Raw genomic sequence first — 24,224 nt, forward strand, 5'->3', positions numbered from 1 at the left:
ATATCTGAATTTATTTTCTTTATCTGACTGTAAATTTGTATCCTTTCACCTGTTTTTCCCCAACACCCACCAGCCCACCTACCTTGGCACCCACCATTCTACATTCTACTTGTATGAGATCCATCTTTTTATATTTTACATGTGAGCTGATGCAGAATTTGTCTTTCTGTTCCTGGTTTATCTCACTTAGCATGTCATCCTCCAAGTTTATCCATGTTGTTGAAAATAACAGAGTTTCTGTTTGATTATTGAAGAATGTCCCACTATGTTGATGTACTACATGCACTTCATCCATTCAGCAGTTCATAGACACCTCAGTTGATTCCATATCTTTGCTCTGAAGAATAGTAATAGAACAAATGTGAGAGTTTAGATGTGTCCTCAACATAGTGATTTTTATTTCCTTTTGTTATAAAGTTATTTTAACTGGGGTGAGGGATTCATTGTGGTCTGAAAATGCATTTCCCTGATGATTAAGATGTCCAGAATTTTCTAATATACCTGTTGGTCAACTGAAAAGATTATTTAGGTTCTTGTTCATATCTTAATTGGTTTATATAAGCTATTTGAGTTCCTCCATTGTTTTGGATAGTAGCACTTCAATTAGATGTAAGTTTTCAAATATTATTTTTCTTTCTATAGTTTATCTTTTTTCTCTGTTGATTGAATCCGTTCCTCTACATTAGCTTCCATTAGATTTATAGTTTAATATCTTATATTTAAGTTTTTAATTACTTTTGGGTTGAATGTTATATATGGTATAAAATAAGAACTAATTTTTTTCTTCAGCAAGTGCATGTCCATTTTTTTTCAGTATTATTTATTGAAAATTGTCGTTTTCCATTGTGTATTTTTGGCACATTTTGTCAAAAGTTAGTTGAGTGTAGATTTGTGGATTTATTTCTGAGCTCCCTTTTTTGTCCCATTGGTATATGTATCTGCTTTTATGCCAGTACCATGCTGTTTCGGGTTTCTATGGGTTTGTAGTATGGTTTGAGCTTTTGTTCAAGATTGCTTTGGCTATGCATGGCCCACTGTGATTCCATACAGATTTTAGGGTAGTGTACTAGATGTGTGAAAATGTTACTGATATTTTAATAGGGTTGTATTCAGTTTGTAGTTTGCTTTGGATAGTACAGATCTTTAACAAAATTAATTCTTCTAATACATGAACATGGGATGTATTTCTGTTTATTTGTGTCTTCTTCACATTGTTTTGCCAGTGCTTTATAGTTTTCATTGTAGAGATCTTTCACCTCCTTGATTAAATTTGTTCCTAGGCATATGTGGCTATTGGGCCTTTAAAAGTTCTGTTGATTTCTATTTCAGATAATTTGATGTTACTATACATAAACATTACTGATATCTATATGTTGATTTTGTCCTAAGATGTTGCTTTTTATGTGTTATTTAGGGTTTTTCATATACAAGATCCACCCATTTGTAAACAATGACTGTTTGGCTTCCTCCTATCTAGGCTGGATGCCTTTATTTCTTTTCTTGTTTCCTCTTTACTACTTCCTCTGAATAGGATTTCCAGTATTGCATTGGAAAAAAAAATTGGAGAAAGGGGTCTTCATTGTCTCATTCAAGATCTTAAATATAAAACTTTGTACTTTTCACCATTTAATATGATGTTAGGTGTTGATTTGGTATATTTTCATTGAGGTACATCCCTTCTATATCTAATTTATTGAAACTTTTCATCATGAAAGGGACAATAATTTATAAGAATTATGTTTTTCTGCATGTAGTCAAATGATCTGTATATTTTTCCCATTTATTCTATTAAGATGGTGTGGATTGGACTGGGATTGTGGCTCAGCGGTAGAGTGCTCGCCTAGCAGTAGCAGGACCCCTGTTCGATCCTCAGCACCACATAAAAATAAAAGGATTGTGTGGTGTCCATCTACACCTAAATAAATAAATAAATATTTTTTTTAAAAAAAAGATGGTGTGGATTTTTTATTGATTTTCATATGTCAAACCATCTTGCATCCCTGCAATTAACTCATGTGGCCATGATTAATAATTTTTAATGTGTCGTTAGACTTACATTGGTAACATGTAGTTGATTAATTTATGTCTTTGTTCATCACAGGTATCAACTGTTATTTATTTATTTACTTATTGGGTGATGTCCTTTTCTGATTTTTGGTATGAGACTGATAGGGCCTCAAAAATTGAGTTTTGAAATATACTTTTTAAAATTTTATAAGTGTTTGAGAAGAACGGGTATTAGTTCTTCTTTAAATGTTTGATAGAAATGAGCCATGAAGTTGTTTGATAAAGGAATGTCTCGTATTTATCAGAAAATTTTTATGATTAATTAAATCTCAAAACATGTTAAGTTGCCAGAAGCTCCAACAGATTAACTTTGAAAGCATCTCACTACCTGAAAGAAAACATACACAAAGGTTATGGGGTGTTGCTCAGTAGTAGAGCACTGCCTAATAAGCCCAGGGCTCCAGGTTCAATCCTTAGCAACTTACAAACACACGGACACACACACACGGTGAGATATACACAATATTATCCCACCTCTAGGAAGTAGAATGGTCAAATCCACACAGGCATAGAGTAGTATAATGTTTACCAGGGACTTAGGGAAAAGAGCTAATGAAAGTAACTATTTCAATGGAGTTTTATTCAGTCATAAGGAGGATGAAATTATAACATTTGCAGAAAAAATGGATGGACCTGAAGAACATTGTGTTAAGCAAAGTAAGCTAAATTCAGAAAGTCAAGGGTCATATGCATTCTCTCACATGTAAAAGCCAGAGAGAAGGAAGTACACTAAAGGGAAGGGATCTGATAAAAACTCAAGGAGATCTGTTGACTAGAGGAAAAGGACCACAGAAGGAAGGAAGGGAGGAAAGGGGAAATGCTGGGTAAGGATATTGGCTGAATTATATTTTTATATCACTTGCATGAACAAAGTTTTAATAATGAATCTCATCATTATATACAACTATAATGTACCAATAAAAATATGAAAAATGAAATAACTATTTAATGAGAAAGGAGTATCTTTGAGAATGTGAAAATTTTTGTAAATCCATGGTGACAATGGTGGTACAACAATGTGAATGTACTTAATGCCACTGAACTTAACACTTAAAATGGTCCATTTAGCATTTTACGGTGTGTGTGTATGTGCACAATATTTTTGTACTTGGGATTGAACCCAGTGATGTTATATCATTGAGAAATGTCTCCAATATTTTTTCATTCTTATTTTGTGACAAGAGTTTTACCAGGTGGCTGAGGCTGGGCTGGTACATGAGATCCATTACCTTAGCCTCCAGAATCTCTGGGAAAACAGACATTCACAAACATGTCTGGATAAAACCACAACTTAAAAAAAAATGGGGAGGAGGACTAAAAGTGAGATTGGGGGCAAACAAAGGTAATAAACTGATGAATACTGAGAGCACAGAGGTGATAGCTCCTCTTTCCTTTTCTGTCCTGGATTTCAGGAGTGCCTCGCTGTGGTTTAAAGGCTAATAGCAAAAAAGGTGTTTCCAGGTAAGGATGCAGCCTTTCTTCATCACCTCAGAAGTTGCAGGAGACAATATAATGGCATGGTCTATTTCCAGAGTGCTCTATCTTTATCCATAGTGTTCAAGTGACTGTGACATTTTCAATATCTATTTTTGGAAGCATATTACCTGAGTCTCAGTATTTTCTCTCTTAGAGTGAAAGGAAAAGAGGCATGCCCCTGAAGTGACCATGAACCTATATCACATAGGCAACCACATTGAAAAAAGTTAATACCTGCATGACTTTTAAAAATTTTTTAATTTGTTATATATGAAAGCACAATGCATTACAATTCATATTACACATATAGAGCACAATTTTTCATATCTCTGGTTGTACACAAAGTAGAGTCACACCATTTATGTCTTCATACATGTTCTTAAATTATGCAATCATTGACAGCTGGGAATCCTGCCATCTGAATCTTTTTCAGTCAGTCATTAAGAAGAATGAACAATCTACAACACACTCAGACACAGCTTTGACCACTGGCAGTTCCAGCCTTTAGAGCAACTATGCCTTTGACACCATTCATTATTCAGAGAAAAATCCATTCTCTGGTTTCTAGGCCTACAATCAAATTATTAACTAGGCCATGCTCACAAGGTCACAATTAGCAAAAATAAATAAATAAATAAACAAATAAAAATAAAAAATAAATAAAATAAAATCTATAAAGTGTAGCCTGGACATACCTTTAACCCCATCTGAAGTGCCTTTCTAAAACTAGCCACTAATGATGTTTGTGGCACCAAGTGGAAGTAAGCAAAGGATTTTGGCTGTTGCCTTGGAAAATATTTATTCAGAGCCAATTACAGTTCCTCTGGGTACAGGAGAGGTCAAACATTACCAACCCCTGCATTCTGTGGAAATCAATTTAAACATTTCTCTACAGTCCATGAAGAAAGGATTATAACAAAGGGTCTGTGAGCAAAGATGATTAACAAGATGGAGATTTGTTTGTGAGCTCCCATTCCTGAGCTGAATGGTTTTCTAGAGTAAAAGGGATAAAAGGAGAACTTGAGTTAGGATGAAAGGAATCTTCTCTCCACATTGCTCCTAATCTCTTAGGAAGTAAATGTTTGGCCAAATTTATGGAGAAAACAATGTTCAACCAAGTGAATTCACTTATTTGTTTTGTTGTTGAATATAATGACTTTTCTTGATTTGGATAATTGGGCTGTGCTCCTTTCATTTTTAATTTGAATTGAATATAGTTCAAAATTCCTGAAAATATTTTTTCTGAAATATTACACATAGAAGATTAATTGTTATTTTCACAGAAAACCAAGAAAATGAGTAGGGATGACGTACTAGAGCTATCAATGTATACCAACTGAAATGGTTTGTTTTTCAGCGTAAATGCAGACTGACAATTAAACCAAATGAACTGCAATTGGAGAATGGTTCCACCATTCCAGCGTCCCCCTAGTGAGCTGATGGAGTCCATTGGAAGCTCTGTTGCATTTGCCCACAGAAGGAGAAAGAAGTGACAGTGCTGTCTCCAGACAGAGGAATTCATAAGCAACAGACCAAGGTCAGTGGAAGCTGAATATATTTTTTCAAAGTTTTAAGCAGATCAGCTTGATTTAGCCAGTTTTTCACCTCTTCTGAAGTTATTTATATAGTTACATACCTGACTAGAAATTTAATATTTTGCTATAAAAATATATTTGGACACAATTACAAGAAAATATCAATAGAAAACACTTGTATTTTTGCCAAACAAGATCCTGCTAAGAATGACTACAGCCACTTTTAAAACATTATAGTTAATATTTATGCCTCACTAAATTAATTGAATTGGTACATTTATGTTTAAAATGACTTGAAGTTTTTCCCCTTTTCATTTTTTCCATATTGCCACTTTAAAACTAGAATGTGTATATTCAATCTGCTAATAATAATTAATAACTGTAGTTATCATCCATAGGACCATGAATAGAAGGAAAACAACTCAGGGACTGAGATTTCCTGAAAACTAGAGATATGTATCCTCATTATTATTGAAGGCAAGCTATCATGATGCTGACTTCTGTGTCCGGAAATTTTTAGCTATGTGATTATGGAATTTTGTCAGGGATTGAGAAAAAAAGGAAAGTGAACTGAGAATAAAATAGTGTGGGGCTGGGGTTGGCAGCTCAAGTGATAGAGCACTCAGCACATATGAGGCACTGTGTTCGATTCTCAGCACCACATAAAAATAAAGATTGAAAAAAAAAGAATAAAATAGCATGTGATGTTTTGTAAAAACATGGGCTTACTCTTGCAAATGCATGGCTAGAAAAAAATTTTTTTTAAAAAGATTTTTTTTGTACATAGTAAAAATTTCTGCCATATAGCAATGAAAATTGCGAGTTCACTTTGCCTGATTGATTTTATAATAAAAATGAAAATTTTATTATCTTATATAACCTTAGCATTTCTCTTGTCAATGAGAAATTCAGGGTAAGTTCACATCTCATGTAATTTCATTTGAAAAATATTCAGAGAATAATGCTATCTGTGATAAAAATTTGCTCAAAGGAGTATTTATTTAAGAAATATGAAAACTTTGCACAATTAACATATCTATATCCAAAGATGTGTAAAGAAGGATCATGAAAGAAAGTCTGTTGTGGAGAGAGACTCAAGAAGTGCTTGTGAATGAATCATGCTCATTGGGCTATGATAGATATTATTCTTTGGCATTCAGAAAAAAGAAATACTCCATCTGCAGCTCTACTTCTATCTGTGTGTATGATGGAGAGGAACCACAGGTTGGAAAACACAGCTGGTTTAGTTTCAGAGAGATTTGACACCTTGGCACAGGATATAATTGGCTTTTATTGTGTTCATATGTGTATTCAATTACATCATAGAAAATTATAATTTTGAAATAATTGTAATTGATGGTATTTGTCCTCACCACAGCAATGAAGGAAAGCCATCTTTGAGGGGGTTTTTGAAGAAAGAAGTTCATATGTCAACATTTATAATAACACCTTGCTTTCCTATGGTACCTCTGAAGTATTATCACTATTTTTTTCAAATGAACTGGGAGAAATCTAATCTCCTTCTGTTCTTTACAACTACCTGCAACAGAGCTGAGGTAAATAAATTCTAACTCCATCCACTGCAGAGACCAGGTCTCACAAGGCAATGGAGTACTTTAACACTAAATTTGAAATATTGTCATTTTGAAATATTGTGATTTTATTTTCAGATAAACTATATGCCCCAAACAAACACTAACTTGACAGGAAAGATGAGCAATGTAACAGAATCCATCCTGCTGGGCCTGACCCAAAATCCACACCTGCAGAAACTCTTATTTACTGTGCTTCTACTGACCTATTTGATCACACTGGCAGGTAATATGCTCATCTCTGTCACCATCTTCATCAGCCCAGCCCTCGGGTCTCCCATGTACTTCTTTCTGTCCTGTGTGTCCATTATAGATGGTTTCTACTCTTCTTCCATAGCGTCCAAAATGATCTTTGACTTGTTCTCTGAAAAGAACACCATATTCTTCAGTGGCTGCATGACTCAGCTCTTTACTGAACACATTTTCGGTGCAGCTTAAATCATCCGGTTAATGTCCATGGCCTATGACCGCTATGTGGCCATCTGTAAGCCCTTGCACTATATGACCATCATGAACCGGCAGGTGTGTGGTTTCTTGGTGAGGGCACTGGTGTCTTGGGGTTTATTCATGGAGGGATACAGATTTTGTTTATGGCCCAGTTACCATTCTGTGGACCTAATGTCATCGACCACTTTATGTGTGATTTAATTCCTCTCCTGGAGCTGGCCTGCATAGACACCCACACTTTGGGGCCCCTGATTGCTGCCAACAGTGGGTCACTGTGTTTGATCATCTTCTCCATGCTGGTGGCTTCCTATGTCATCATCCTGTGCTCCCTGAGGTCTCAAAGCTCTGAAGGGCGCTGTGCCTCTCATGTCACAGTTGTCATCTTATTCTTTGTACCTTGTTCATACCTGTACCACAGACCTGTGGCCTCCTTCCCCACTGACAAAGCTGTGACTGTGTTTTGCACCCTAGTGACACCTATGTTAAACCCTGATGAAAAATAAACCCTGTGGGTAGTGCATTAGGCAAGAATATTGAGTGATATTTTATAAAACTTTATTCTCCTTGACTGATCAAAATTGGAGTGGTCAATTATCTTCTCTACATCAAAATTTTATTTGGCATGTAATTGTATATATTCATGGTGTACAGTGTGATAGTTCAATACATGTATAGTATGTACAACAATCAAATCAGGGTACTTAGTATTTCTATCTCCTTAAACATTATTATTTTTTCACAATTTCAATATTTAAAATCCTCTTTTCTAATTATTTATAAAATATACAAAATTTTGATCTAATATCACCCTCCTGGGCTGTAGAATTTTATGACTTATTCTTTCTAATACCTGATAAGAACTTAGGGGATTAAAATTTAATTTGAGCTCATAGTTAGACGTTATGTTCATGGTGAGCCAAATCCAGTATTCTGGGCCCAAGATGTGGCAGGACATCCTAGTGCAAGGCATGGTAGAGGGACACTGCTTAATTCATGGTAACTAGGAAGCAGAGAGAGCAGGCAGGAAGCGGCTGCAGTGAAGACACATCCTTCCAAGGCTTCCCCTGTGACCTACCTCTTCCAGACATACCCCACCCACTTACACTTATCCCTCAGTCCATTCCTCCAAACTACGATGAAGTGACAGCTTTCATCATCATTTCACCTCTGAATATTCCTGCATTGACACAGCAGCCTTTGGAGAATATGTCATATCTCAACAATCAGAAAGTACATTTTGCTTCTCATTATTCAACCTTCTTCTGTTCCTTCTCCTCATTCACATACTTCCTAGACTTTTTATGACCACTATTCTACTCGCAACTTATCTGGGATCAACTTTTTTAGCTCATGATGGTGAGAACATATAGTATTTGTCTTTTTTATTTCCCTTACATAATGTCCTCCAGTTAAATTCATGTTGCTACAAGTAACAGAATTCATTCTTTTTATGACTGAATATTATTCCATTATATATATACACTATTACCTATGATTATGATGTGCATATACATCATATTTTCTTTATCCACCCATTTATCGATGGACACATCAATTTTTATCAGTACATCATACAGGGAGATAGGTTGACATACTTGTCAAGACACATTGGGAACAGGGTCAAGAGACCATGACACTTTAAGAAATTCCTGCATTGCTACATTTCTTGAAAATAAGAATAAATAAAATCCAAATTCAACTTGGATTATATTCATCTTTATACCAATGCATTCATAAAATCTATTTTTTTATATTTTTATGAAGACATATGAGAGCAAAACTACCAAATATTCACTGTCGGTCTCATTGTGGTGTAGACACATATCAAGAGCGATATTCTTGATGCCTTTTCTGTTCTTTATTACAGCCATATTAAGGTTTGTTTTAAAAGAGGAATAGAAACTGTACATGAGGAGACTGTAGAACAGTATCAAGTATCTTTAAAAGTACATTCCTCCAAATATACTTTTTTACCTCCCTGAGTTTGAGAGGTTAACAGAAGTTCCACTACAGCAATAGAAAACTTTTCACTTAATGGTCACACGAAAAGCATTTTTACCAAAATCTTTATTTTGACAATTAAATCTCTACCATTCCTTCTAGTGAACAATTATCTACAAAAGGAAGTGGGAGCAGAATTGACTGGAGCAAAAGAAATAAAACTGATATATGTTGGAGAGTGAAAGCTGAAAATATCTGAACATTGAAGTTGGGTTTTAGACACTAACAAAGGAGAAGAAATCTCTGAAAACAGCTGTTACAGGAAATTACAAGTGTTGTAAGAACAAGTAGTGTCACAGAACTGAATGATAGCATTCTCAAATTAGATCATAGAAAAAAAAATCCTAATCATGAACATAATGAAATACTAAGATTTAGAAACCGTCAGATACTTTGAAGTCATCGAGTAAGAGCTTTAGAAGAAACCATAAGTCATGTGTATTTCATGATATTTTTAAATATATATAAATTATGGAAAGGATAAATTGAGCTAATTAACATAAGCCAAACAAAGAAATAATTTATGCCCACAGAAGTAGTTTCCATCTTTCAAGTTAGCAGAGGCTTCACCATGTTTGTAGATGAAATCAAGGTTATAACAACAGCCATAATTGAAAATAAAGGGGTCCTGAAATGAATTTGTTGACACAGAGTGATGGGAACAATGGAGGGCCCGGCTTCAACTAGGAGAATAAGTCAGAGTGAGCACAGATGCTATTAAATACGTAGGCACATTAGGAATTAATTAGCTCGGGAGCCCTTATCCTCAGAATTTCTTCATCTTGAAGGAGGGGAGGAAAAAAATCACCATTTTCTACCACCGATAAACTGCTATTCTGTACTATAGATATCTGTTCTTATATTTATTTGTCACTTTTATTATGATACCATATATACAATTATTATCTCTTTAAAATTAAGATATAAAAATAAAAGTAATGGGCTCCTCTGCTATTCTCTTGACAAAAAAAAAACTATCTTTATGAATTTGATAGTATTTTCCCAGTCCTTTCTTTGAAAACTGAACCTGTATTTGCAACATCAACACACACACACACACACACACAAGGTAATATTACTGTTTAGTGGTTTCTGTTTCCATGAATGCTGACATACTAGGTGCATCATTTTTTAACTCACTTATTCTCTCAGTTTTAAACTTTTCAGACAAATCTTCATCAGTAGGTAGAGATGCAAACATTTATTTTGTTGAAGAATTCTGTTTTATTGTGAACTATTCCATTATGAATACCCTTGTATGTTTCCATGTGCACATTCATCAGAGTTTTTCTAACTAAACACCTTTAAGTGAACTGAATGGTTTGTTTTTTACCTTGAATAAATACTGTGCAATACCTTTCTGTGGTTAATATGTCACGAGCACAATCAGAGAGATTTTTAAACTTGTGATCCTCCTGCCTTAGCCTCTTGAGCTGCTGGGATTACAGGCATGCACCACTTGGCCTGGCTCTCAGGGACATTTTTTAACAATAAATTTATTATTAGACTAGTTCTAGAGTCAAAGAAACTTAAACATAAAATACCTACACCTCCTATGTAACCTTTGTCCCTGGTAATGCAGCCTCCCCCACAGCCTTAGTCCACTTTCTGCTGCTCTAACAAAATAACAGAGACTGATTAATTCATACCAAACGGAGATTAATTTGCTCATGTCTCTGGCAGCTGGAGAGTCCAAAAGCATGGCACGCACATCTGGAGATGATCTGGGAGTTGAGACCCATAGAGAATGTGGAAGGGCAGGAGAGAGCAAGGACAAGACAGCAAGAGAGGGCTGAGCTCACTTTATTAGGACCTCACTCCTGTGATAACTAACCTACTATCAAGATCACATCATTAATCCCCTCTTGAGGGTCCCACCTCTCAACAGTGCTACATTGTTGCTATCACGTGAAGTGTGGGGATCACATTTAAACCATAGCTCACACTATCAAATGCCCACACCTCATTAGTTCCTTTCACAATTGATTCATCAATAAAGGCATCATCCAAAGTTCCTAGTTTATATTAAGGTGCTGCAGTCTGGCTGGGAACAAATAACCGGGGTCACGAGCCACTTGTTGGTTCAAACAGGAACTACTTTATTGCCATCACCCAACGGGAACTCTCCAGAACTCCACCAAAACTCCGAGAGAACCAACAGGAACTCAAAAGTAGAGGGCACCCTAGGTAGCAGGAGCCTCCTTAATGCCGGACAGCAGAGGTTCACATACACAACTGAATACACAGCTTGCCCCAATCCAGCATCATTCAGTTACAGCAATCAGTCATTATCTTGATAATTATACATAGCTTAACTTAATTATCATCATCTTAATGGCTCTCTGGCGTTACTTCTCAACCACTCCTGGCAAAATGCCAGGTGTCATCTTGACTTGGTTGTGGCTCTCAACATTAAGGTTCACTCTTGGTTATTTTAAAGATAGGATTGTTGGCTCTAACAACTAAAAAGTAAAAATTGGTTTCTTCTCACTTTCTTATTCATTTCTATATTTATTTTTAAAAGTAGAATCAGGCAGGCTTAATATTCTAATTTAAAAACCTGAAAAGTGTATAGTAGTACCCTTCTGTGCATCAGACACTGTATCAGACTGTGTGGCTACTCTTCTAACAGTTTAATAATTAAAAATTAGCTGTACCTCAAAACTAATGAAATTTTTACTTTATCTACAGTTTTTGTCTTTTCTGGAAAGTCATATACTTGTAATACATATACATTCAATATATAACCTTTTTAGACTGGCTTCTTTCACAGGGTAATAGGCATTGAGTTTTCTCTGTGATTTTCTATGGCTCAGTAGATCATTTGTGTTTAGTAACAAATAATCTTTTATTGTGTTAGAGTCCATGATTTATTATTCAGCTCCTGAATGTCATCTTTTTTCTTCTAAGTTCTGGCAATTTTGAGCAAGAATGACGGAAACATGTCTGTGCAGGTTTCTGTGTGAGTATAAATTTCTAATTCATTTGGATGAACACCAGGAAGCCTAATTGTTTGAGTATATGGAAAAAGCATGTTAGTAAATGAGAAACTGTCAACCTATATTCTAAAATATGTTTGTCTACTCTGAGATCATCTCCTATACTCTCTCATCAATACTGCATGTCTTGATTACAGAGCTTTGTAGCAAGTCGTGATTTCAGACAGTGTTCATTGTTCAACTTTGTTCTTGCTTTCTGCATGGTATTACCTGTTTTTTGTCTGTCTCAGAATTTATAAAATCAGGTCATAAATATTTGATTGGAGAAAAGGTCAAGCTGGGAAGAACTGACCTTGACAATGTTGAGATTTTCTATGCATGAACAGGGGATATTATTATTTTTCATTTACTTAGTTCTGTGTTCATCAGAGTATTGTAGTTTCTCTCATAGAGATCTTGACACATTTTGTCAGAGCTATATCCAAGCATTTCACTTTGGGAAGTACTAAAATAAGTGCTACTGTTTTTTGTTTGTTTGTTGTTTTTTTTTTTTTTTAGAGAGAGAGAGAGAATTTTATCTCTCTCTCTCTCTCTCTCTCTCTCTCTATATATATATATATATCTATATCTATATATATAGATATAGATATAGATATAGATAGATATTTAGTTTTTGGCGGACACAACATCTTTGTTTGTATGTGGTGCTGAGGATCGAACCCGGGCCTCGCGCATGCCAGGCGAGCGTGCTACCACTAGAGCCACAACCCCAGCCCTGATACTGTGTTCTTAACTTCAACTTTAACTTGTTCATTGCTGGAATATAGTAAAGTAAGTGTAATTGGCTAATTAATCTTGTATACTATAGTTTCACTCAAATTATTTTGTTTTAGTCATCCTTTTCACTGCTATGACCAAAAGACCTGAAAAACAAAATTTTTAGAGGAGAAAAAGTTTGTTTGGTGCTCCCAATTTCAAAGGTTTCAGTCAATAGATGACCAACTCCATCAGGACTCAAGGTGAGGCAGAACATCATAGTGAAGGGATATGAAGAAGAAAAGAAGCTCAGCACATTGCAATCTGGAAGCAGAAATGGAGCTCAGCTCAGCAAGGATTCAATATAAACCATGAAGGCATACCTTAGTGATTAACAATTTCTAACCACACCCTACCTCTATACAGACACCACTTAGTTAATTCATATCAGTAGATTATTGCACTGATTAGAAAAATACTCTCACAACCCAATCACTTTACTTCTAAACACTTTTACATTGGTTCACATATAAGAATCTGGGGGAAACTTCATATCTAAACCATATCACACTTATCAGTTCCAGAGTTTTGTAGAACATTGTAGAATCTTATGCATAGATAATATCATCAGCAAACAAAGACAGTTTGCTTTCTTTCCTTAGTATTCATTTCCTTTCTCTTTCTTATTACATTAACTGAGACATACAGTACAAGGTTGAAAAGCACTGGTGGAAGAGAACATCCTCAGTTTGTTCAGATCTTAGCAGAGAAGCTCCTAGGTTATACATATTAAGGATGATGTCAGTTTTTTGTTGTTTCATATATATTCTTTATTAAATTTAGGAAGTCTTTATTTTATCTATAGCTTACAGAATGTGTTTATGATGAAGGGGTGTGGAATTTTGTGCTTATCATGAAGGGGTGTGGAATTTTGTGCTTATGATGAAGGGGTGTTTAATTTTATTAAATGCTTTTCCTACACATCTCGATATGATTCTGTGATTATTTTTATCCTTTGGTATGATAGAAGTCCCTAATTGATTTTTGAATTTTACCACCTTAGCATAAGTGAGATAAATCTTTGGTCATGATGCCCAATTCTTTCCATACATTGTTAAATTTCGTTTGTAAATATTTTGTGGAATATTTTCTGGACTAACTAGAAGTCCTCCATACTTTTATTTGAAAAGAGCTTTAAATGAAATACAAATTCCTTAGAAATATCTGTAATACCACTGCAGGGTTTGATTCTTGCTCATGTTTTAAACTTCACATTGTTCCATTCCCCTTCACATATGACTGTTCATCATCTTGATCTTGCCCAGCTCTATTCCACATTAGATCTCCCCACATGTGTCACTGCACCCATAGGAGAAACTTCTCATCCTTTGGAATTCAGTTTAAATACCACATTTAAAAAGATCCTTATATAATTACCTTGCTCAAAAGTGTCTCCTTTTTTTGTTACACAATGACCTGTTGGTTTTCTCATTCATATCAATCACATCTTACAACTCATATTTTAAATTATTACCATGATTATTTTGTGGACTAATTAAAAGATAATGTCGTTGCAGTAAGGACCATATTCTTATTTTTCGTTCTGTTTCATTAACTATTGTATAGCTGTCTAAGATACTATATGAAACACAGCTAATGCTCTGTAATTTTGTAATTTTGTTAAGAATAAAGGATAAGTACATACATATTTCTGGATACTAAAGCTTCAGAAATCTTTCTAAAATATACTATCCCATACTATCAGGGAGAAAAGAAATGAATTGAAGAAAAGTGGAAAATAGGATGGCTCTGGCACAGAAGAGAAATAAATAATAGGTTATATACATTGGAACAAACTAATGGGTCTGATATTTTATTCTGGATTTCCATTTGTCCTGTAATGTTTCTGAAGATATTTTTCCTTGTTACATCATTGTGGTTCTACTTAATGTGTTTGACGTATTGCATCTTGACACATAGATGATCTTGAAAAATATGTGGAGAGTACCAGTGAGTGTAATTAAGCAAAGATCAGGTTGGACATGTTCCAGTTGCAGGGTTCCATGTTTAATGTGTGTTCATGGCATAAAATCTTTAGTTACCTTTGATCCTGTCAGGTGGAAGCTCTGTTCTGTTAGTAACAGACATAATTATTTAAAGAGATGGTTTATTAGTCTTAAATATGGATTTGAAAATGCATTGGAATGCTCTATCCATATACCAAACACAAGAATTTGGCCTTACCAGGACAAAAGGAGACAGGTTAAACAACAAAATGGTATTTATTAACGTTACAATAAAAGAACCTAGAAAACTTTCCTTTTTAAAAGTGCTAGATATGATAGTCCTATGTTGAAATTATTTGTTTGAATTTTAACTAAATTATTTTGATATGGAAAATATCAGGTTTTTTTTAATATATACCAGGAAATTCCTTTAATACCATCTACAAAGCCAGTAGTAATTTTGTAATTTTATACAGTATTTAGAAGAATCTCTAAAAAGTGGAAAAACATGAATGTGTCATTTCAAATATATTCTTCAAGAATAACACACGTTTTCTTCTTCTGTGTGCATACTGGATAGAAGAGCTATTACTCACTATTCATTAGTGAAGTGAAATTTCCTCCTTCAAACTGCAGACAAGCTTCTACGGGTAAGATTTATAGTCTGTAGCAGAAATCAAACTTTGATATTGTGTGAATGTTTCATTATTGAGGAAATTATATCCTTCAAGTTTGTAAGAAAATGTTGACAAAACTTTTGCAGGCAGAATGTGGCTGATCAGGTTGTAAGATAGTTGTATGAATATATTTAAAAATTTAAAATATGAAGTCAGGGACTATGTCAGATCCTCAAGAGTTTTGCTTCCATCTGGAAAAGTAGAAGTCACAATGTGAAAATTCCTCAGGTAGCTTGGAAATTTCTGTGCTCTGATGACAGGAGCCCAGTGTAGACCCTTGAGCCTTGATGAGTAGTGGACAATCTGTGATGGCTAGAAGTTGTCCTCATGTAAACAGTGTGACCAGATATAGTGTTCTAAGAACACCTTTTGTTAAATAAATGAAGAAAGATTTAATATAAAATATCCTTTGTACAATGCTCTCCATTACTTCCGAGTTTGTGATGTCTGGTCTCTGAAATCAGCATCTGTCAAGGAGCAAATGGTCAATGTGGCAGTGGGCTCTTGCAGTGCACTGGGGATGTAAGGGGACGGAGTGACAATGATCACAAACAATTACAACATATTCTAAATAGAAAGCCAAGGGTACTAAAGGAATGTGTAAATAAGGAGCATAAGAGGAATAAAGGAATATAGAACACTGCCAGAATCTGGCTTGAAATGTAAGACAGAAGGAGGTACACTTTGATTAGTAGAGAAAAAGAAAAGATTAGAAATAAAAAGATTTATTGTGAAAATTAAAAAAAAATTACTTTTGAAAATACCAAATGAATTTCTAATCGAAGATGTCAATTAAGTAATTGCAGACGTCACTTTTGAAAGGAGGGGATTGATATTGTGAGAATAGGCAAAATCAGAGTGCTTTAAGGATTTACAGGTTAGGTAAATGAGGGATGTATAAATAAACCATGGAAGGAGGTGTCAGTGACAGAGCAAGCTGTCTGAGACTGTGGTAAATACTGGTACCTCATATTGTTGCATAAAATAATTATGGTTTAATCATGCCCACTGCCACCACTCCTGCAATTTGTTTGTTGAGAACCTACCTGCAGGACCTCAGAAAGGGGCTCCATTTGGATATGGGCTCTATTTGGATATACAGAGTTTTTAAGTGTAATCCAGTAACAATACTTTATTAGATTGGGTCTCCATCCAGTAAAACATGTTTTATTGGAGTAGAAAATTTGGATTCAGGGAGAATGGCACATGAACACAATCTAGTCATCTTTAAGTCAAGGCTGATCCTTCCCTCCTGGTCTGAGGGATTGAACACTGCCCATACCTTTATTTTGAGTGTCTGGCAGCAGGGCTCGGAGACACATTTGTGGTTAAACCAACTGTAGGTACGGTAGATGAGTGTTGCTTTTGGTACTGGGATGTGGGTGCTGCTGCAATAAATGTCCAAACTCGAAGCCAACTTTCTTATTGATTAATGAGTAGATGCTGGGAAATGTTTGGGAATCTTGATGAAACCAGGTTGCCTTGAAGAGATGGTGGGTAGAAATGTGAACACTGGAAGGTGATGTTGGTGAGGGCTCAGCAAGGAAGGAGGAGAGCAGTGGAGATGGCATCTGTCTTAAAGAACAGAATCACTGTGAGCACAATGTTCCTGGAAAAGTGAATGCTGAGATGCTTGGGGGTGACATTTCCAGTGAACCTGATAGCCAAAGAAAGTGGAGGAAGGACATCATTTTCTAAAGTCTCAGCACTAGCATTGATACAGTGACTTGTGTTCCATCGTCTTCCTTTATAATTTATTTTATCTATTCTTCCTGTGAAAAGTACCTTGAGTCTTTGCTATTACACCTGTGTGACTTTATACATCATGCATCTTTTCATGGATTTCCCTTTTCATTACCCCTTGTTATCTCCATGTCCTTTAAACTCATCTAAATAACAGCTTCTGAGATGTGTTACCAAATTCCAGTTGGTTTAGCAATTTTGGCACTGTGAGTCTATTGCATAGCATCAATAATTATATTTATCAAGACACTTATCAAGTTGCTCTTTAAATGTTGAACAATTGTTATGTTTCAAATTACTAAGGGCAGCAAACTGTGTGTTATTTTACTTGGTAATCCAGGTAAGTAGAGTGACAAAGGAGATGCCCACATATATATCAGATGAACAAAAATTTACAATACTCCTGAGGATTTTTTTCATTGTTTTACAGGTAAACTGCTTTAATATCTGAAGTCAGCAGTGATAACATTATAGATGGAACAGAGGTGCAATGTGTCATATTTTGTCCTCTTGGGTCTCACACAGAATCCAAAGGTGCAGAAAGTACTTTTTGTTATATTCTTGTTCTTCTATTTAATGACCCTACTGGAAAATCGACTCATTGTTTTGACTGTAAACTTGAGTAAGACTCTGGGCTCACCAATGTAATTCTTTCTTGCTAATTTATCATTTGTGGACATCATTTATTCATCTGTCATTTCCCCCAAATTGATATTGAATTTATACTTAGGGGAACATAATGTATCTTTCAAATTTTGTATGTTTCAGCTCTTTGCAGAACACCTTTTTGGTGGAGCAGAGGTCTCTCTTCTGTTGGTGATGGCCTTTGACCGCTATGTGGCCATCTGTAAGCCCTTGCATTATTTAGCTATCATGAGGCCTTGGGTGTGTGTGGTGCTGTTGGTAGTCTCCTAGGCTAGAGGGTTTCTGCACTCTGCATTTCAGCTTGGCCCTATTTATGGGCTTCCTTTTTGTGGCCCCAATATCATTGACCACTTTATGTGTGACATGTACCCCTTATTGCAACTCGTCTGTGTTGACACCTATGTCACTGGCCTCTTAGTGATCGCTAATGGAGGGTTGATGTGCTCTATTGTGTTTCTGCTCTTACTCGTGTCTTATGCTGTCATCTTCCACTCTCTGAAGAACCTGAGTCAGGAGGGAAGGCGGAAAGCTCTCTCCACCTGTGGCTCCCACATCACAGTGGTTGTCTTCTTCTTTGTCCCCTGTATTTTCATGTATGCAAGACCAGTGAAGACTTTCCCCATTGACAAGTCATTGACTGTGTTTTACACAGTCATAAATCCCATGTTGAACCCCTTTATCTATACCCTGAGAAACTCAGAAATGACAAATGCTATGAGGAAACTTTGGAAAATAAATCACATAAGGTAGGAATCATTGAGTCTCCCACTACAAAGAGAAACATTTCACTATTTAACTGTCTCTTTAGGATACATTATTCATTTCAAACTTAAAACCGATACTAATTTAATAAGGGATTTTTGTTAAGCAAAAAATGTTATTGTCAGACTTTTAATTTATTCTTTAATTAAGAATAACTAAGAATATTCTTTAATTAAGAATAAATTAAAAGTCTGACAATAACATATTTCCCCAGTGTATTTTTCATTCTGTAGTGTCTTGTTTATCAAGGGACCTAGGAATTTGTGGTGCACATATACTATGAAGTCAATAGAAATATGCAATCTATTTATTAATAAAATTTGTATAGTATTACAACGATATTTATTTAATTTTCACTGTATTTTAGTAACTATGTTGTCATTTCTCACTTTTAAATTTTTTATACTTTTTTCTATTAAAGTAGTTTAAGTGCTATATGTGTTTTATTTTCATTTTATTTTACTAGCATTACATTAATATTTTTAGTTCAGTAGTTTTAGTTTTTAAAACAAATATGGATAAATAATAACTATGTATATTACAATGGAGCCCTTGCAAGATGATATATATGAAAAAAAGATAGGATGAATTCCTCACCAGCATCTCCCAGTTCTGTTCCCAGATGCAAGTACTGTGTTTCTATGGTTCTTCAAGTTAAGAGAGCTTATCATTTGCACAACCTGGGTGAACTTGGTGGATCTTATGCTAAATGATATAAGCTGGACATAGAAGACAAATACTGCAAGATGTCATTTATATGTGAACACTAAATCTTCACACTTACAGAAACATATAGAAGAATGAAAGTTGTCATGGCTGGAAAGTGGGAAATGAGATATGTTGGTCCAAGAGCAGCAAGTTTCATATACAAGTGAAATAATTCTGGAGTTGATAGCATGGTAGCTATTATGACTTTTGCTGTATTGTATACTTCTGATAAGTTTTGACCTATCACAAAACGATTAAAGAAAACTTTAGTCGTGTGACATCATGGGTGTGTTAATTATAGTCATCATTTTACAATGTATGCATATATCAAAAAATCATGTTTTAAACCCAAAACATGCATGATTCTTATTTGTCAGATATCAGTAGAACTGAAAAAAAATTAAAAAAAACAAAGATGATACTACTATTACTACTAATATATGATTACTATTCTATGCGGTTCACTATTTTTTGCAGTTCTTTTTGCCTATAAGTTCTATTTTACTAGAGATTCACAGTTGGATTGTTATGTTTCAAAATTATTAGGATTTCCATTTCTCTTTGTTTTTATGTCATCAACTTTATAAAGATTATACTCATTGGGTGGTTCCTTTTCAAATTTAGGTGTTGCTTCTTTCTTCTTTCTTGGTTTTCCTGCTATATTCTTTGGTCATTTTCATGATCCTAGCATTTCTTTCTTTTCAAATTCTAACACTGCTAATGAATTTCTTTTGGTGAGCCTGATGGACTGCTACATCCATTAAAATGTGAAATAATGGGATACATCACAATTTGTTTTTATTGAAATTATAAAATCAAAATTGTACATTTTTCTAAACATGTTTGCATTTATTTAGAAGATTAATAATTTGCAGTTATTTAGGAGATTAATAACTTTTACCCTTATACATATTAATGTGATCAATTGTTATATAGGATTTTATTGTACTAAACTATCTTAGCATTTGTAGAATAAATTATGTTAAGGTTACATACATTGTTTTCTAATATCAAAGGATTCTCATGGCTCTTTTCAAAGGTATTTTACATTGATTTTTATAATTTAAGATTATATACACACACACACACACATATTCATTCAACACTATTTTGGAATATTATATACCATAATTTTGATCATATTTCAAAAATTCACCCCAATATTTATGATTCCTGTCACACTTAATTTTCAAGTACAGCATTTAAGGTTAGCACCATTGACTCACTTTTCTATATATTTTACTTTTACTTTTTATTATTTGTTTCTCTCTAGAATATATATATATATATATATATACTGATTAATCCTTGGATCCTCTAATTGTGCTGCCCACAGTAAATAATTGTTGAAAGAGTGCTGTATAGAGATACTTTTATCATTTAAAATAATTTATATTTTTTAAATATTTATTTTTTAGTTTTTTTAGGTTGACACAATATCTTTATTTTATTTTTATGTGGTGCTGAGAATCAAACCCAGTGCCTCACGCATGCTAGGCGAGCGCAGTACCACTTGAGCCACATCCCAGCCCTAAAATAATTTATAATCTGAGACAACTTAAATAGCATTTGGGTGATATTCTCTTTGATGTTTATGATTAACAATCACACCCAGCATTTATAAAATGCTTTTCCTTTTCATGGCTTTGTCTATGTATCTTCTGTGGGTTTCTTTATGTAACATTCCAAGTATTAATTCCTCCAATAACATCATGAGGTGGGTACTCTTATTGGACCCATTTTACAGGTCCACAAGCAAGGGCTCCTAGGAGTTGAAAATCCTGTGAAAGGTTATGATCATAGATTGTTTAGACCAAATCTAAGAAGTGTAGTATATGCACAGGTGTGGCAAGTTTTGTAATCTGGTAATGACAAAGCTTTCAGACCTATTTACATATATTGAGTAAGCATCCATTGTTTCTGTTATTTTTTGTGGTGTTTTAGTTCTGGTATTTTTCATATATAGTTGTTTGTTTAAAAATATCTTAAGTGTGACATCTTTTCAAACTCAGATAAAAGTTGGAAGACATTCTGGGACACTTCCCCCAGATTCCCCAAGTATTGAAATTACTTTACATTCACTTGTAACTTTCTTTACTATCTTTTTGTATCAGTAAAAAAAATGTATATATATATCATTATATTCGTACATATATCATTACAGACATATCAATATCATTTTTTATTGTTCATTTCTCTTGGTCACTTATTTTTATAGACTTATTGATAGTTTTTTCTTAAAAGCTGATGAGTGAATTACAGATATGATGATCCTTTTTTCTTAAGATACTAAGCTTTTCCAAAAATAAAGATGGTTATTGAATCACCACATCACAGTGCAAAATTAAGAGACAATACTATTATACAATCCACACAGCTTATTGCCACCTCACCAACTGTCCCAACTACAACCTCTTTGTGGCAAAAGAGAATAGAAGGTTACACATTGCATTGTTTTAATTTTTTAAATTTTATGTATTCTGATTAGTTATACATGACAGTGACATGCATTTTAATACATTATACATAAATGGAGTATAACTTCTCATTGTTCTGATTATACATAATGTAGAATCCCACCTGTTGTGCTATCACATATGTACATAGGATAATGATATCTAATTCATTCTACTAACCTTCACACCCCACCTCCTCTTCTCCCTTTGCTCCCCTCTGCATAGTTCAAAATACAGCTATTATTCCCCAGCTATAATTCACCCCTATTGTGAATTAGCATCTGTATATCAGAGAAAATATTTGGCCTTTGGTTTTGGGAATTGGCTTATATATTTTTGCTTGATATTCTGCACCTCCATACATCTCCCAGAAAATACCATAATTTCATTCTTCTTTAAGTCTGAGTATATTCTGTTGTGTATATGTACACATTGTCTTTATCCATTCACCTGTTGAAGGCCATCTAGGTTGGTTCCATAGTTTGTCTGTGTGAATTGAGCTACTATAAATATTGTTGTGGCTATGTCACTGTTGTATTCTGATTTTAAGACCTTTGGGTATAAACTGAGGAGTGGGATAGCTGTGTCAAATGATAGGTCCATTCCAAGTTATCTGAGGAATTTCCATATTGCTTTCCAGAGTGGTTGCACCAATTTACAATCTCACCAACAAGGTAGGAGTGAGTGTACCCTTTTCCCCACAGTCTTACCAACATTTATTGTTGCTTGTATTCTTGATAATTAAAAAAAAAAAACAAAACATTTATTTTTTTAGTTGTTTTGGGGCACAATATCTTTATTTCATTTATTTATTTATTTTTATGTGGTTCTGAGGCTTGAACCCAGGGTCTTGAACATGTTAGTCAAGTTCTCTGCCACTGAGCCACAATTCTTGATAATTGCCATTCTGACTATAGTGAGATGAAATCCTAGAGTAGTTTTGACTTGCATTTCTCTAATTGCTAGAGATGTTGAGCATTTTTTTCATAAATTTTTTGATTAATTGTATTTCTTCTTCTGGGAAGTGTCTGTTCAGTTTCTTAGCCCATTTATTGATTTTGGTTTATTTATTTTTTTTGGTGTTGAGTTTTCTGAATTCTTTATATATGCTGGAGATTAATTTTCTATATGAGGTGCATGTGGTAAAGATTTCCTCCCATTCTGTAAGCTTTCTCTTCATGTCATGGATTGTTTTCTTTGCTGAGAAGAAGCTTTTTAATTTGAATCCATCTCATTTATTGATTTTTTATTTTACTTCTTGTGCTTTGGGAGTATGGTTAAGGAAGTCAGATCTTAGGCAGGCATGGTGAAGATTTGTGCCTATTTTTTTTCTATTGGACTCAGAGTCTCTGTTCTAACTCTACGTCTTTGATCCACTTTGACTTGAGTTTTGTGCAAGGTGAGAGATGATAGTTTAATTTCATTTTGTTACATATGGATTTCCAATTTTCGCAGCATTATTTGTTGAAGAGGCTATCTTATCCCCAGTGGATGTTTTTGGTGCCTTTGTCTAGTATGAGATAACTGTATTTATGTCAGCTTGTCTCTGTGTCTTCTATTCTGTATCATTGGTCAACCTGCTATTTTAGTGCCAATACCATGCCATTTTGTATTATAGTTTAAGGTATTGTGATGCCTCCTGTTTCACTTTTCTTGCTAAGGATTGCTTTTCCTATTCTGGGTCTCTTATTTTTCAAATGAATTTAATGATTACTTGTTCTAGTTCTAAGAAGGATGTCATTGGGATTTTAATAGAAAGCACATTAAAGCTATATAATGCTTTTGGGAGTGTGGCCATTTTGCAATATTAATTCTGCCTATCCAAGGGCATGGGAGATCTTTCCATCTTCTAAGGTCTTCTCCAATTTCTTTCTTTAGTGTCTTATAGTTATCATTGTAGAGGTCTTTCACCTCTTTCGTTAAGTTGATTTCCAAGTATTTTATTTTGTGAATAGTGTAGTTTTCCTAGTTTTTAAAGTTTTCCACCTTTAGTGGATTCATCTCTGATATATAGGAACACATTTGATTTATGGGTGTTGATTTTATATCCTACCATATTGCTGCATTCATCCATTAGTTTTAGAAATTTTCTGGTGGGATTTTTTGGAACTTTTAAATATAGAATCATGATATCAGCAAATAGTGATAATTTGAATTCATCTTTTTCTATTCATATTCCTTTAATTTCTTTCACCTGTCTAATTGCTGTAGCTAGAGTTTGCAAGTCTCTGTTGAATAAAAGTAGTGATAGAGGGCATCTTCTTGTTCTAGTTTTAGAGGAAATGCTTTTAATTTTTCTTCATTTAGAATGATGATGGCCTTGGGTTTAGCCTAGATAGCTTTTACAATGTTGACGTATGTTCCAACTATCTAATTTTTCTAGTATTTTCAACATGAAGGGATGCTATATTTTG

At 34.4% G+C, this 24,224-nt stretch overlaps 2 pseudogenes; both read left to right on the forward strand.

The window, feature by feature from the left end:
• The first annotated feature begins 6,790 nt into the window (after positions 1–6,790).
• LOC114093559 (olfactory receptor 4C45-like) lies at positions 6,791–7,620 on the forward strand (annotated as a pseudogene).
• A 10,093-nt stretch (positions 7,621–17,713) lies between these two features.
• Positions 17,714–18,634, forward strand: LOC114084075 (olfactory receptor 4A47-like; annotated as a pseudogene).
• Positions 18,635–24,224: the final 5,590 nt, after the last annotated feature.

The sequence above is a fragment of the Marmota flaviventris genome, chromosome 9 (assembly GCF_047511675.1).
Source record: "Marmota flaviventris isolate mMarFla1 chromosome 9, mMarFla1.hap1, whole genome shotgun sequence".
NCBI lineage: Eukaryota > Metazoa > Chordata > Mammalia > Rodentia > Sciuridae > Marmota > Marmota flaviventris.